The following is a 13,348-nucleotide window of genomic DNA, read 5'->3' on the forward strand; positions in this document are numbered from 1 at the left end:
GAGAGAGAGAGAGAGAGCGAGAGAGTGAGGGAGAGAGAGAGAGAGAGAGAGAGCGAGAGAGTGAGGGAGAGAGAGAGAGAGAGAGAGAGCGAGAGAGTGAGGGAGAGAGAGAGAGAGAGAGAGAGCGAGAGAGTGAGGGAGAGAGAGAGAGAGAGAGAGAGCGAGAGAGTGAGGGAGAGAGAGAGAGAGAGAGAGAGCGAGAGAGTGAGGGAGAGAGAGAGAGAGAGAGAGAGCGAGAGAGTGAGGGAGAGAGAGAGAGAGAGAGAGAGCGAGAGAGTGAGGGAGAGAGAGAGAGAGAGAGAGAGCGAGAGAGTGAGGGAGAGAGAGAGAGAGAGAGAGAGCGAGAGAGTGAGGGAGAGAGAGAGAGAGAGAGAGAGCGAGAGAGTGAGGGAGAGAGAGAGAGAGAGAGAGAGCGAGAGAGTGAGGGAGAGAGAGAGAGAGAGAGAGAGCGAGAGAGTGAGGGAGAGAGAGAGAGAGAGAGAGAGCGAGAGAGTGAGGGAGAGAGAGAGAGAGAGAGAGAGCGAGAGAGTGAGGGAGAGAGAGAGAGAGAGAGAGAGCGAGAGAGTGAGGGAGAGAGAGAGAGAGAGAGAGAGCGAGAGAGTGAGGGAGAGAGAGAGAGAGAGAGAGAGCGAGAGAGTGAGGGAGAGAGAGAGAGAGAGAGAGAGCGAGAGAGTGAGGGAGAGAGAGAGAGAGAGAGAGAGCGAGAGAGTGAGGGAGAGAGAGAGAGAGAGAGAGAGCGAGAGAGTGAGGGAGAGAGAGAGAGAGAGAGAGAGCGAGAGAGTGAGGGAGAGAGAGAGAGAGAGAGAGAGCGAGAGAGTGAGGGAGAGAGAGAGAGAGAGAGAGAGCGAGAGAGTGAGGGAGAGAGAGAGAGAGAGAGAGAGCGAGAGAGTGAGGGAGAGAGAGAGAGAGAGAGAGAGCGAGAGAGTGAGGGAGAGAGAGAGAGAGAGAGAGAGCGAGAGAGTGAGGGAGAGAGAGAGAGAGAGAGAGAGCGAGAGAGTGAGGGAGAGAGAGAGAGAGAGAGAGAGCGAGAGAGTGAGGGAGAGAGAGAGAGAGAGAGAGAGCGAGAGAGTGAGGGAGAGAGAGAGAGAGAGAGAGAGCGAGAGAGTGAGGGAGAGAGAGAGAGAGAGAGAGAGCGAGAGAGTGAGGGAGAGAGAGAGAGAGAGAGAGAGCGAGAGAGTGAGGGAGAGAGAGAGAGAGAGAGAGAGCGAGAGAGTGAGGGAGAGAGAGAGAGAGAGAGAGAGCGAGAGAGTGAGGGAGAGAGAGAGAGAGAGAGAGAGCGAGAGAGTGAGGGAGAGAGAGAGAGAGAGAGAGAGCGAGAGAGTGAGGGAGAGAGAGAGAGAGAGAGAGAGCGAGAGAGTGAGGGAGAGAGAGAGAGAGAGAGAGAGCGAGAGAGTGAGGGAGAGAGAGAGAGAGAGAGAGAGCGAGAGAGTGAGGGAGAGAGAGAGAGAGAGAGAGAGCGAGAGAGTGAGGGAGAGAGAGAGAGAGAGAGAGAGCGAGAGAGTGAGGGAGAGAGAGAGAGAGAGAGAGAGCGAGAGAGTGAGGGAGAGAGAGAGAGAGAGAGAGAGCGAGAGAGTGAGGGAGAGAGAGAGAGAGAGAGAGAGCGAGAGAGTGAGGGAGAGAGAGAGAGAGAGAGAGAGCGAGAGAGTGAGGGAGAGAGAGAGAGAGAGAGAGAGCGAGAGAGTGAGGGAGAGAGAGAGAGAGAGAGAGAGCGAGAGAGTGAGGGAGAGAGAGAGAGAGAGAGAGAGCGAGAGAGTGAGGGAGAGAGAGAGAGAGAGAGAGAGCGAGAGAGTGAGGGAGAGAGAGAGAGAGAGAGAGAGCGAGAGAGTGAGGGAGAGAGAGAGAGAGAGAGAGAGCGAGAGAGTGAGGGAGAGAGAGAGAGAGAGAGAGAGCGAGAGAGTGAGGGAGAGAGAGAGAGAGAGAGAGAGCGAGAGAGTGAGGGAGAGAGAGAGAGAGAGAGAGAGCGAGAGAGTGAGGGAGAGAGAGAGAGAGAGAGAGAGCGAGAGAGTGAGGGAGAGAGAGAGAGAGAGAGAGAGCGAGAGAGTGAGGGAGAGAGAGAGAGAGAGAGAGAGCGAGAGAGTGAGGGAGAGAGAGAGAGAGAGAGAGAGCGAGAGAGTGAGGGAGAGAGAGAGAGAGAGAGAGAGCGAGAGAGTGAGGGAGAGAGAGAGAGAGAGAGAGAGCGAGAGAGTGAGGGAGAGAGAGAGAGAGAGAGAGAGCGAGAGAGTGAGGGAGAGAGAGAGAGAGAGAGAGAGCGAGAGAGTGAGGGAGAGAGAGAGAGAGAGAGAGAGCGAGAGAGTGAGGGAGAGAGAGAGAGAGAGAGAGAGCGAGAGAGTGAGGGAGAGAGAGAGAGAGAGAGAGAGCGAGAGAGTGAGGGAGAGAGAGAGAGAGAGAGAGAGCGAGAGAGTGAGGGAGAGAGAGAGAGAGAGAGAGAGCGAGAGAGTGAGGGAGAGAGAGAGAGAGAGAGAGAGCGAGAGAGTGAGGGAGAGAGAGAGAGAGTGAGTGAGAGAGAGCGAGCGTGTTCATTGACTCTCACTGACTTACTCCAGTATGGCAAGATCACACAAAGCCGTCTGTCGTTACACCGGAGATCTCGTGAATGAATCGTGACTCAGCTGCACTGAATCACCGGATACAATGAGAATCTAATGAGAAATCAGAGGCTGAGATGAGAGGCTGATGTTGGCGGGTTTTTAACAGGATCCGAGCTGCGGAAATTCGCTCCGGTGAGTCAAAACCGATCTTCTGCTCTTCACTTCACTAAACCTCCATTAAACCTAGAACTCTATACGACAGTACAGCGCTTTAAATAATATTTTTTAAATTTGAAATTTAAAAATTTAACATTATAAACTAAAAAAAAAAAGTATATCTGCAGGAAAGAAAGAAACTCTTGAGTGAACGAGGTGAAGATGGAGTTAATGTTTGACAACATGGCTGCTCGCTTTCATCTCTTCATTCCTCTAATTTAAAGAAATGAAGTCTTAGTCCTGGGTAATTCCTATATAACACACATGCACGGGTAGATTTAGGGTTTGTTTCTGTGCGGATTGAGCAAACGCGTCTGTTGCAGTCGAAACAGTTTCCGTTCAGCGACAACAACAAACGCGAAACATCCTGAAACTGTAACTTCTTACTGAACATCAGAGGTTCATAGAGATTTCAGCTCCTCGTGGGTATTTGTATGTTTATGGGAAATTTTGCAGCTAGTATATGTGTTTTGTTGTGTTTTCGCAGGAAGTCAGAAAGAGAAAGTCAAACACGACATTAAAAGGCTTTGACAAAAATACCATAGTATTACCATGCTTTTGAACATGTACCGTGACTCATTTCTTTGAATTACTTTGTAATAATTACATTGTTTACAAAAAAAGTACTATTGTAGACCACGATAGTACTTTATACCATGGTACTGAAATGCATGTTGTTTATTTACCTGGTGCTATTCCAGGGTATTTCCAAAAATATCATGGTGCCATGTCCAAAAAACAAAACAAAGCATGGTCGTTCTGTGGTACTGATGTAAATGCTCATTCTGTACCATGGTATGACCACAGTATAATTTGTGAGAATGGGGTAAATGAATCAGTTGTGTTGTTTTCTGTTTGGTTGATCTGACATTGAACTTTGAGTTCTGGATTGGAAATTAAACCTCTTTATTAATAAACAGTGAGACCATAGTGTCCCTAAAGTATTAACCTAAAGTTATTTATGTGGTACTAGGAAGAATTTGATGCTGCTACTGCTACCATAATGGTGGTGTCCTAAATAGCATGGTAATACCATGGTACTTTTTGTAAGGGGCTGTAACTTGTGCTCTAGTGAGATACAATCTAAGACAGAGCAAGTTATTCACTTTTAACAGAAGATAATGAGAACAGACAGTGTTTTTCTTTGGATTCAGACACAAGAAGACCAGAAAAGAAGTCAAAACTGATGCTGTTATCTGTGAGTTTGAGAGATCATATTTGTGCATGTTCATACCAGACCAGAGAGAGTTGAAGTCGTCACAGAGGCAAAAATAACCACGAGTGTCTTCATGCCAGTACTTTTGTATGTGTGTATGAGTGTGTGCGAGTGAGTGTGAATGGGCCCCTGCTGCTTCTTAAAACAAAGTGTTCGAAATCCATTTATTCAAGAGACCCGAGTAAAAGCTCCCTCACACACACACACACACACACACAGAGAGAGGTTCACAGAGATTTGAGATCAGGAATCCTTGGAATGTTTGTCCCCCTTGTCGGATATTCTGCCTAACTGCTACACACACACACACACACACACACACACACATGCATGCATGTCCACATTTACAGTGGCATTCAGACAGACCAATGGCCTCTTCACGAATTAGGACTTTATAAAATAATCATACGAACCATCAGACCCTAAAAGGTGTGTGTTCATATATTGATTGTGACATCATTGCACAGTCCGCAGAACGTCTTGAACTTTTAAAGGAACAGTTCAGCCAAAAATGAATATCCTGTCCTCATTTAGTGTATGTTTACCTGACAATGATTTACTATAGAACTGAAAAGTTTTTCTTTGCATTTTTTTTAAAAGTTTTGTATACTGATAACAATGTTGTCAAAACAATCCCTTATTCACACTGATCCACGAAAAAGACTAAAACGCTGTATTATGCATGCCAGGCCACTCCAGTAGTTGGCGATGTCACTTTGTAAAGAAAGTCCTTCATGCTTATTTGAAAACTACATGGTATGTGTTTTGGAGCAGGATTGGAACAAATCTCTGCAGGGCTCCGGCCCTCCAGGAACTGAGTTTGACGCCCCTGGTCTACAACAACTGTTCTCAGTTCCAGACCTGGTGAACCACTGCTCTGCACATTTTGTTTGTCTCCTTTATTTAACACACCTGATTCAGACTCCAGGACTGGAATTGAGAACCACTGGTCTACAATAATATCACAATTGTTGTTTAAACAATATGTGATTTGACATTATCTAGTACATTGCAAAAACCAAACAAAAACACACCAAGAGAGTGCACACATCTGATGTAGGTTAGACTATTGCGCGAGCACATTTAGAGTTCACGCTTTCACTGCATGATTTAGTCTATAAAAATACATTTACCCCCTGTTTCACAGACAAGGCTTAAGCCTAGTCCCAGACTAAAATGCAAGTCTGAGTTGTTTCAACTGAAAGAAACACTGACTGATCTTAAAATATATCAGTGCCTTTGTTTTGCCTCAAGATGCACACAAGTAGTGTGTTTTTTTTCTAAGGCACTTTTATAAAAATTTATAATGCTATCAAGATTTTTACATCAAAAAACATCATAATTTAGAAGTATTAATGTCTTAAGGTCTCTCTCGTTATTTACACTACATGTGTGAATTGGTGGGCGGAGCTAAACAGGATATGATGTAGAATTGGTGGGCGGAGCTAAACAGGCTATGATGTAGAATTGGTGGTCGGGGCTAAACAGCCAGTGATCTAGAATCGGTGGGCGGGGCTAAACAGGCAGTGATCTAGAATCGGTGGGCGGGGCTAAACAGGCAGTGATCTAGAATCGGTGGGCGGGGCTAAACAGGCTGTGATTTAGAAGTAGGGGTTGATCATCTTCTGCGGAGGCGGAGTTTAGACACACTATTACATCATAAAGACTCATTCCACAAGCTGTCGTTTTGGCAGCTCGGCTTCAATATAAGCTGTTTTTAGACTAACAAGAAAATTTTGAGTTTTGAAAATTACAGGATGTTTTTATAGTACAATGACCTCTTATATGTCAAAAGATCAAGGGAAATGTGATTTCTCAGTTCATGACCCCTTTTACACGCTAATGAAATGTTACTTGGTTGAATCCGTGTAGGTTTAATCCAGATGCACCTGTTTATGACCTCATCAGAAAGAACTGCTGGCCTTTATTTATGCCAGTTTAAATTTTATTTTTATTATAATTTTTTTTTGTGATGATGATGTTGCTGGCATGGTGCACTTTTTTGTGTGCTTTGTTCTGGATGCATATTTTCTTTGGCATTACTTTCATGACAATTAAAGACATTTCCCCCATATTCTCATTATTGTAATGCTTCTGGATGTTTTACTTATGTTGTTTTGATTTTCTTCTTATATTTTGGAAATACTTATTCTCAGTTGCATCTTGGAGTAAAATTACTGCAAAAATGTTATTTAATTTAAATCAGCATGGATAATACCAGTGGTAACCAAAAAATATCAACTTCTTATTCTTATCTTTTGATTTTGTGGTGAAATAGAGCCGGGTGTGTTCTTGACAGCTTTCATTAGTTACCCTGCATTTCAGTGTGTTTAACTTCTGGGCTTTCGGTCTTTTTTGTCTCTCTACGAAATTCAAATAGAGCTGATGCCAGTCCTGTGAAACACAAACACACACACAGTCTTTCCTGTGCTCCGTCATGTCTCTGCTGAATGGATGTGACGTCTGAGTTTGATCTTATTTTTGTGCACGAAGTAGGGATGTAAAGATGAACCGCAAGCCGGTTGAAAATCAATTCAAATATGTGACGATTCAAATCATTGAGATGCTAAACAAATCGCGATTCAATTAGGGGGAGGAGTTTATATGAATGTATGTCTGAGGGGAACTTACTGTCTTTAGAAAAGTTTAGATGGTATTTTTTATTTTCCTCTTGCCTCTGCATAATGCATATTAAAGTTCATAAGTGCAGCGCTGCTTTGCTTACAGCGGAAACCAAGGAAATGCTTTAAGCGCCACCTGCTGGCAGAGAGTGAATCTGCATCTCGTTCAGCTCGTCTGCTGTTTCTGTTTCATGCAGATATTTTTTATGTATGTTTTTGCTTCAAATTTCCAAATTATACAATGTAATTTAGATTAAAAACTGCTCATGTTGCATGTATGCAGCATCTTTGTTTGGATCATGATTAAAATGCAGTGGTTGACTCTCATTTTAAATGGAAAGAGCACAGACAAAGCCTTAGTTTCTTTTATTTGTGTTACTTAGTTATTTGATTTGGGGCTTGTTTTAAAATGTCAATTTAGTTTTGTTATTTACATTTACATTATATTTAAATTTTGAAAATATTAATATTTATATATAATATAAATTGTGTGTGTGTATATATATATATGTATATATATATTTTTTAATATACATGTTTGTGTATTTATATATTTACAGTACTTCATAAATATACACAGTACAGACACATACATTTTGTAAACAAACTTTTATTTTGTTTGCGATTAATCGCTTGATAGCACTAATATATACATATGTATACATGTATTATTGATTATTTACATTTATTTATTCATTTGAAATATTGTAAACAAATGTTATATATTATAGGTTTATATGTTTCTTTCTTCTGCACCCAGACCTTTAAACATCCCCTGTAGGGATGTAACGGTATGAAAATTTCATATCACGATTATAGTGACCAAAGTTATCACGGTTATCAATATTATCACGGTTTTGTTAAAATGAGATTAAAATGTTCAAAAAGAACTAATACACACACTGAAAACATTTCAATAAGTTTTATATTTGAAAATCAACAAACAACAAACACAATTAGCAGCTGTATGCACTTTTTTTAGCATAAACATTAAATTAACATTAACATGAAGCCCTAATAATAATAATAATAAATCATTTATATATATATATACACACACACACACATTTCAAATTAACAAAATAAGTTGATGGGTCAGGTGACTACACTACTGGAATACTTGATTCTGTTCTGCTGCATTTCCTTCCTTATAATGACTGTTGTCAATAGTAACGCATTATAACACAGCACACATCCATGTCTCTTGTATCACCGCAGAGGCTCGGACGCGCTCTCTCGTTTCATTCAAATGCAGCTTGCCGTCTTGGTTTTTGATTGTATTGAAAATGAAATCAGAGGAATTTTGTATTAATACTACTATAATTTTGCTGTAGTGATCATATTGTCCTGACTATTGTTTTGTACACTGTTCATAATGGATTTATAAATGGGTAAGATTCCAAAACATTAATTTCAATTCAATATTTCATATCCCCATATTTATATTTTATTTTAGGTTAAAAAAAAATCTGTGTAATAAGTTAACTATGAATATACAATACATTATCTCTTAAATGTCAACCTTATAGTTTGACCGTTCGTTCGTCTTGGCTCAAAGAAAGAAGAACTTTTCTTCGCGGAAGCTTTGCGTTAAACAAGTGAGATAACGAAATATTTAATCTCTAATCAATATTTTTTGTCCAATTATTTGCCCAGTTAGTTTTGGTATTGAGGTTAAAAGTTACCTTGCATTCGCCTATATAACAGTGGGTGGTGGTCACGAAGATGACTGAGCAAATTTGACACGTTTCCCCCTTTTGCAGTGACTTTCTTCTTGCAAGATCGGCAGGCAGGGTGACCGTCCTCGATTAAATTGCCTTCAGGACTCTTGTAAAAGCCAAAATATGACCAGACCTCCGATTTGGTCCTCTTAGATGGCTGAAAAATCTCCCGAGCGCGGTCACTGCTTTCCGCCATTTCGTCTCGTGCAAAAAACAAAACATATACAACAACACTGCATGCTGCTTCTGCGTCAGACTGATGCTGGCTGGACAGGATTTACCGCGAGTTTTCAAAATCGCGATAATCAAACACGGTTTTGATGATAATTAAATTTTAAACGATATAATACTAACCGTCAGGGCATTTTATCGTGATTTATCGTAAAACCGGTAATCGTTACATCCCTAATCCCCTGTATAATATTTAAAACAAATTTAAATAAATATTGAATTCATGTAATATTAAATTGTGTAATATTGAAATATATGTAATATTTTTATATTTTCAGTTAAGTTTATATTTGTTGTTTTAAGAATCATTACTTTAACAACAAACATTTTAGAAAAAAATCCAGTCTGTTTTCTTCTTCCAAAAAATTATAGTTATAGTTTGGTTAAGATTGAAATTTGTAGATTTTTACATCTGCTAATGAAATTGAGCACTACTGTGAACTAAGGACAATATATAAAGAAGGAATATAAAAATAAAACAAAACCAAATATAAATATGGAATCTTTTGATAATACACTTCAATATTTACTCAATGAGAAAATAAAAGAGTTTTGAGGACATGATGGAGTGATGCTGTATTTATCAGTCCATGTAATGAAGAAATGGGATCTTGTGCCTCAGTGACAGGAGCTGATGTGTGTTTGACAGACTGACGTGAGTGAATACGAGTGTGACGGTCCAACTGGATGATCACAGACGCAGCAGGATGAGTGATCAGTGTGGGAATCAGAGATGTGCTGGACTGTTGCTGTGATTAATCTGTGATTTGTGTGTGTGACTAAACTGAAGTAAACACATTTCTGATCATCTCACTTTCTTCCTGTTTTCAGGCCTCTTGATGCTCTTCACCTGACTGACCTACAGCAGAGATCAGGTAACTAATGACAGGTGTTTCCTCTTAATTAACTTCTACTTCTACATTTCATATTTTAGTTGCACTTCAGCATTTAATGTGTACATTATCGTTCAAAAGTTTGGGGTCTGTAAGATTTTTATAAAATGTTTTTCAAAGAAGTCTCTTCTGCTCACCAAGGCTGCATTTATTTGATCAGAAAATACAGTGAAAGCATTCAAATTGTGAAATATTTTTGCAATTTAAAATAACTGTTTTCTATTTGATTATATTTTGGGATGGAATTCATTCCTGTGACGCAAAGCTGAATTTTCAGCATCATTTCTCCAGTCTTCAGTGTCACATGATGCATCAGAAATCATTCTAATATGATGATTTGCTGCTCAAGAAACATTTGGATTATTATCAATGTAGAAAACAATTGTGCTGCTGCTTCTTTTTGTGGAAATCATGATACTTTATTTTCAGGATTCAAAATGGAAAGTTCAAAAGAACAGCATTTATTTGAAATATAAATCTTTTTGTAACATTCTAAATGTCTTTACTGTCACTTTTGATCAATTTAATGCCTCACTGATGAGTGAAAGTATTAAACAAATCTGAATGACCCCAAACTTTTGAACAGTTGTGTATAAAACATCACAGCCTGTGATGCTGTATTGCTTCATTAAAGATCATTGTGATTAAAGGTGCCATAGAATGGAAAACTGTATTTACCTTGGCATAGTTGAATAATAACATTTCTGTTCATGGAAATGACATACCGTGAGCCTCAAACACCATTGTTTCTCATGTAAATCTTGTGCATGCAAAAGCCACTGAAAAACAGGCGAATCGGAACATAACACCGACTGTGACGTTACAGTTGGGATCACTAATAGTTCCGCCCCCAACATTTGCATATATCCGCCCATGTTCTATGCCAGCCGCCAGCCGGACCTGCACAACCGAATCATCAGAAGTTCTGCACATATTGTGAAGAAACAAGCGAGGATAATAGAAAATGGCAGATCATGGAAATAAATGTTATGTTCCAGGCTGTGCAGGGGATGTGAAGTGCAAGGATGGGTTGGTGTCTGTATTCAGAAAGGCACAGAAAACAAATTACGCGCATTCTAATAAAATAATGCGAGCCACTAAAGGGACATGTTAGCTGCTTGCTAGCGGTAGCCTGTTACATTACATTTACAGATCCTGAGCACCACTGACAAGCATCTGATCTTGTAAAATTTGTGGTAAGTACTGCCGCTGTAGTTTACACAGAGCACGTGCGATCGCAAATCTCGAAAGTGAAAGTAAAAAGCGATCGTGCATTCGCAAGCAGTTTTAATGCGCCGCATATTAATAGCGGCTCCCTGATGCCCGCATTTTATATACAGTATAATTACCGAACGATATAACTGCGGGAGACAGTATTGAAATATATATTTTCCCTCTGTTTCCTTCCTGCTGTGTGAGCTACTGAAATGAGCCGCACTGTGAAACAGCCAATCAGAGCAGAGCTCAACATTATTATTCATGACCCTTCCAAATAAGGTAAAAACAGACCATTTCATTCTAGGGACAAATCCTAGGGTTGTAAATGGACATGTAAAACCAGATTTTTTGTCCTTACCTAAGCCACATACCTTCTAAGTAGATATCAGAGAACAATTAAAAATATTGTATCAATGCATTCTATGGCACCTTTAAAAGTTTCAGTCCTCCGCTGAAGTCGGTGTGTCTGTGCGTGTTGATGATTTTTAGCGTGTCTGTGTGATGAGTGTTAATGTTGAGTTCTGGACTCTGGAATGTTTTAGCAGTGTGGTGCTGCGCGTCTGGATCGACTGTTTGAGAAATTATTCCCACTTGAGTGTGAGTTCACGCAGAAACTCATAAGTTCAAATAAAAGGATTTAAGGCAATGAAGACAAAACAGTGATGTCATTTGGTTGAAGAAGACAGTGAATGAAGAACAGAATGACTTCTTACCGAGTGTTTGGATGTCAGTTTTAGTTGAGCAAGTTGTTAAACGCATCTGTTGTCAATGTTTGTTCCACTGTGTCCCAGGGGATTATGGGTAAGTCTCACCGGAGACCCTCAAATCCCCGCAGGAATGTGTGTACACATGCTTCACTGCTTTGCAGTAAGCAGAGAGAGATTTGGTTCTGTTCTTTAAGATGCAACTGAAATTCAGTTGTGTGTCAGCTGACAATGAGTGTCACAAAAAGTCATTGTTAACAAGTTTTTGGCACGTCTGGTTGCTAGGGTGTTCTGGGTGGTTGCTACTTGCTAGGTAAATATTTAACTCACTAAGGGTGCGTCCGAAATCGCATACTGCTTAGTAGGTACTACATTTGAATTTGAACGTACTACTCGACCGTTGAAAAAGTACGTTCTATATAGTATGAATGCGAGTAGTATGAATGGAATTCGGACGTACTACATCTGCCATGTTGATGTTGTCACGTGACATGCGTCTTCACAACAGCGCCAAAATTTAAAGAGCCCTCACTACTGCTAACATCAGCAATGTTTCACGTAATTCTTACCACTTTCATCGGCGATTAAACATCTTTTTACAGCCGATTCATGAAATCATATCATCGACTTATGATATTTAAACTTTCAATAAGTCAGCCGTTCACTTAGATCATGTTAAACAAGTGCAATTTAACCACAATGAACAACGTTTTTCCCTGAGGTACTTACACTTGAAAAGAGCCGCATCGCCGCCTTCCGCCATTTTCGAATATGACACCTCCTCTCCCGTGGCCTCATGGGATAGTAAAGTGTCCATCGTATGCATGCTACGGAATTCGGGCGGATGTAGTAGGTCATCCGGGTACTTCTCGCCTACTGTTTTTCGAATACTGTGAATTCGGACATACTACTCGCCTCGCATACTGTTTTTCGCCTACTATATTGTATGGAAGTATGCGATTTCGGACGCAGCTTAAGTGTTTTCTATTTGTTAAGAAGGATGAAATCTTGCATTTGCCAAAATTTCTCTGTTTTGACTTTTCTTCCCCATTCAGATTTTTAAACTTCCCCTCTATAATATGTTAACAATTAAATATAAAATAGTGTTAAATTCATGTAAATAAATGTTAAAATGTTTATTTGCAATTGCAATTAATAATTTCTTTACTATGACAATGAACATTTTAGAGAAAATCCAGTGCATTTTCTTTTTCCAAAAATGTTTATTTTATTTGTTTGCTTAAAATTTGTTTAAGATCAGAATGTGTAATTAATATTTTTTCATCATGGTCTAAATCCAGCTTTATTGGGTGCCATTACTAAACCAGTTTTATTTAAGATCATTCAGAAATAATTTGATTTAAAATGGGGAAAGTCGTGGCCTAATGGTTAGAGTCGGACTCGTAACCCAAAGGTTGCGGGTTCGAGTCTCGTACCAAAAGGGATTGTAGGTGGGGGGAGTGAATGTACAGTGCTCTCTCTCCCACCTTCAATACCATGACTGAGGTGCCCTTGAGCAAGGCACCGAACCCCCAACTGCTCCCCGGGCGCCGCAGCAAAAAATGACTGCCCACTGCTCCGGGTGTGTGTTCACGGTGTGTGTGTGTTCATTGCTGTGTGTGTGCACTTTGGGTGGGATAAATGCAGAGCACTAATTCTGAGTATGGGTCACCATACTTGGCCACATGTCACTTCACTTCACTTCACTAACAAAAATCCCATGACCATCACATTTCATTACCATCATGCATGGTTTAAAGGGGTCCTATTATGCTCTTTTACAAAGTCTTGAATTTGTTTTGGGGGTGTACTAGAACAGTTCGAAAAACACATTATTTTTCACATATTTTACATTATTACAACACCTCTCTCCCCAGTCTGGCATGAACGGCTCGAATAGTTCCTGTATCAAATGAAGGCCCGCCTTCTGAAATATGAAATGTGCTGTGATTGGTTAGCTGGGCCAGTGTGTGTTGTGATTGGCAGCACTCGGCGCCTGG

At 40.5% G+C, this 13,348-nt stretch overlaps 1 protein-coding gene across 3 annotated transcripts in view; it reads left to right on the plus strand.

Moving 5' to 3' along the window:
• The first annotated feature begins 2,512 nt into the window (after window positions 1-2,512).
• LOC107550403 (dystrobrevin beta-like) overlaps window positions 2,513-13,348 on the plus strand; it is a 44,287-nt gene continuing 33,451 nt past the window's right edge. For all 3 annotated transcript variants that reach the window (XM_016231667.1, XM_016231669.1, XM_016231670.1), the window contains exons 1-2: window positions 2,513-2,720; window positions 9,365-9,408. The gene's annotated coding sequence lies outside the window, so the exon portion shown is untranslated. The remainder of the gene's footprint in view (window positions 2,721-9,364; window positions 9,409-13,348) is intronic.

Source organism: Sinocyclocheilus grahami, unplaced genomic scaffold (assembly GCF_001515645.1).
Source record: "Sinocyclocheilus grahami isolate Dianchi unplaced genomic scaffold, SAMN03320097.WGS_v1.1 scaffold397.1, whole genome shotgun sequence".
Classification (NCBI taxonomy): Eukaryota; Metazoa; Chordata; class Actinopteri; order Cypriniformes; family Cyprinidae; genus Sinocyclocheilus; species Sinocyclocheilus grahami.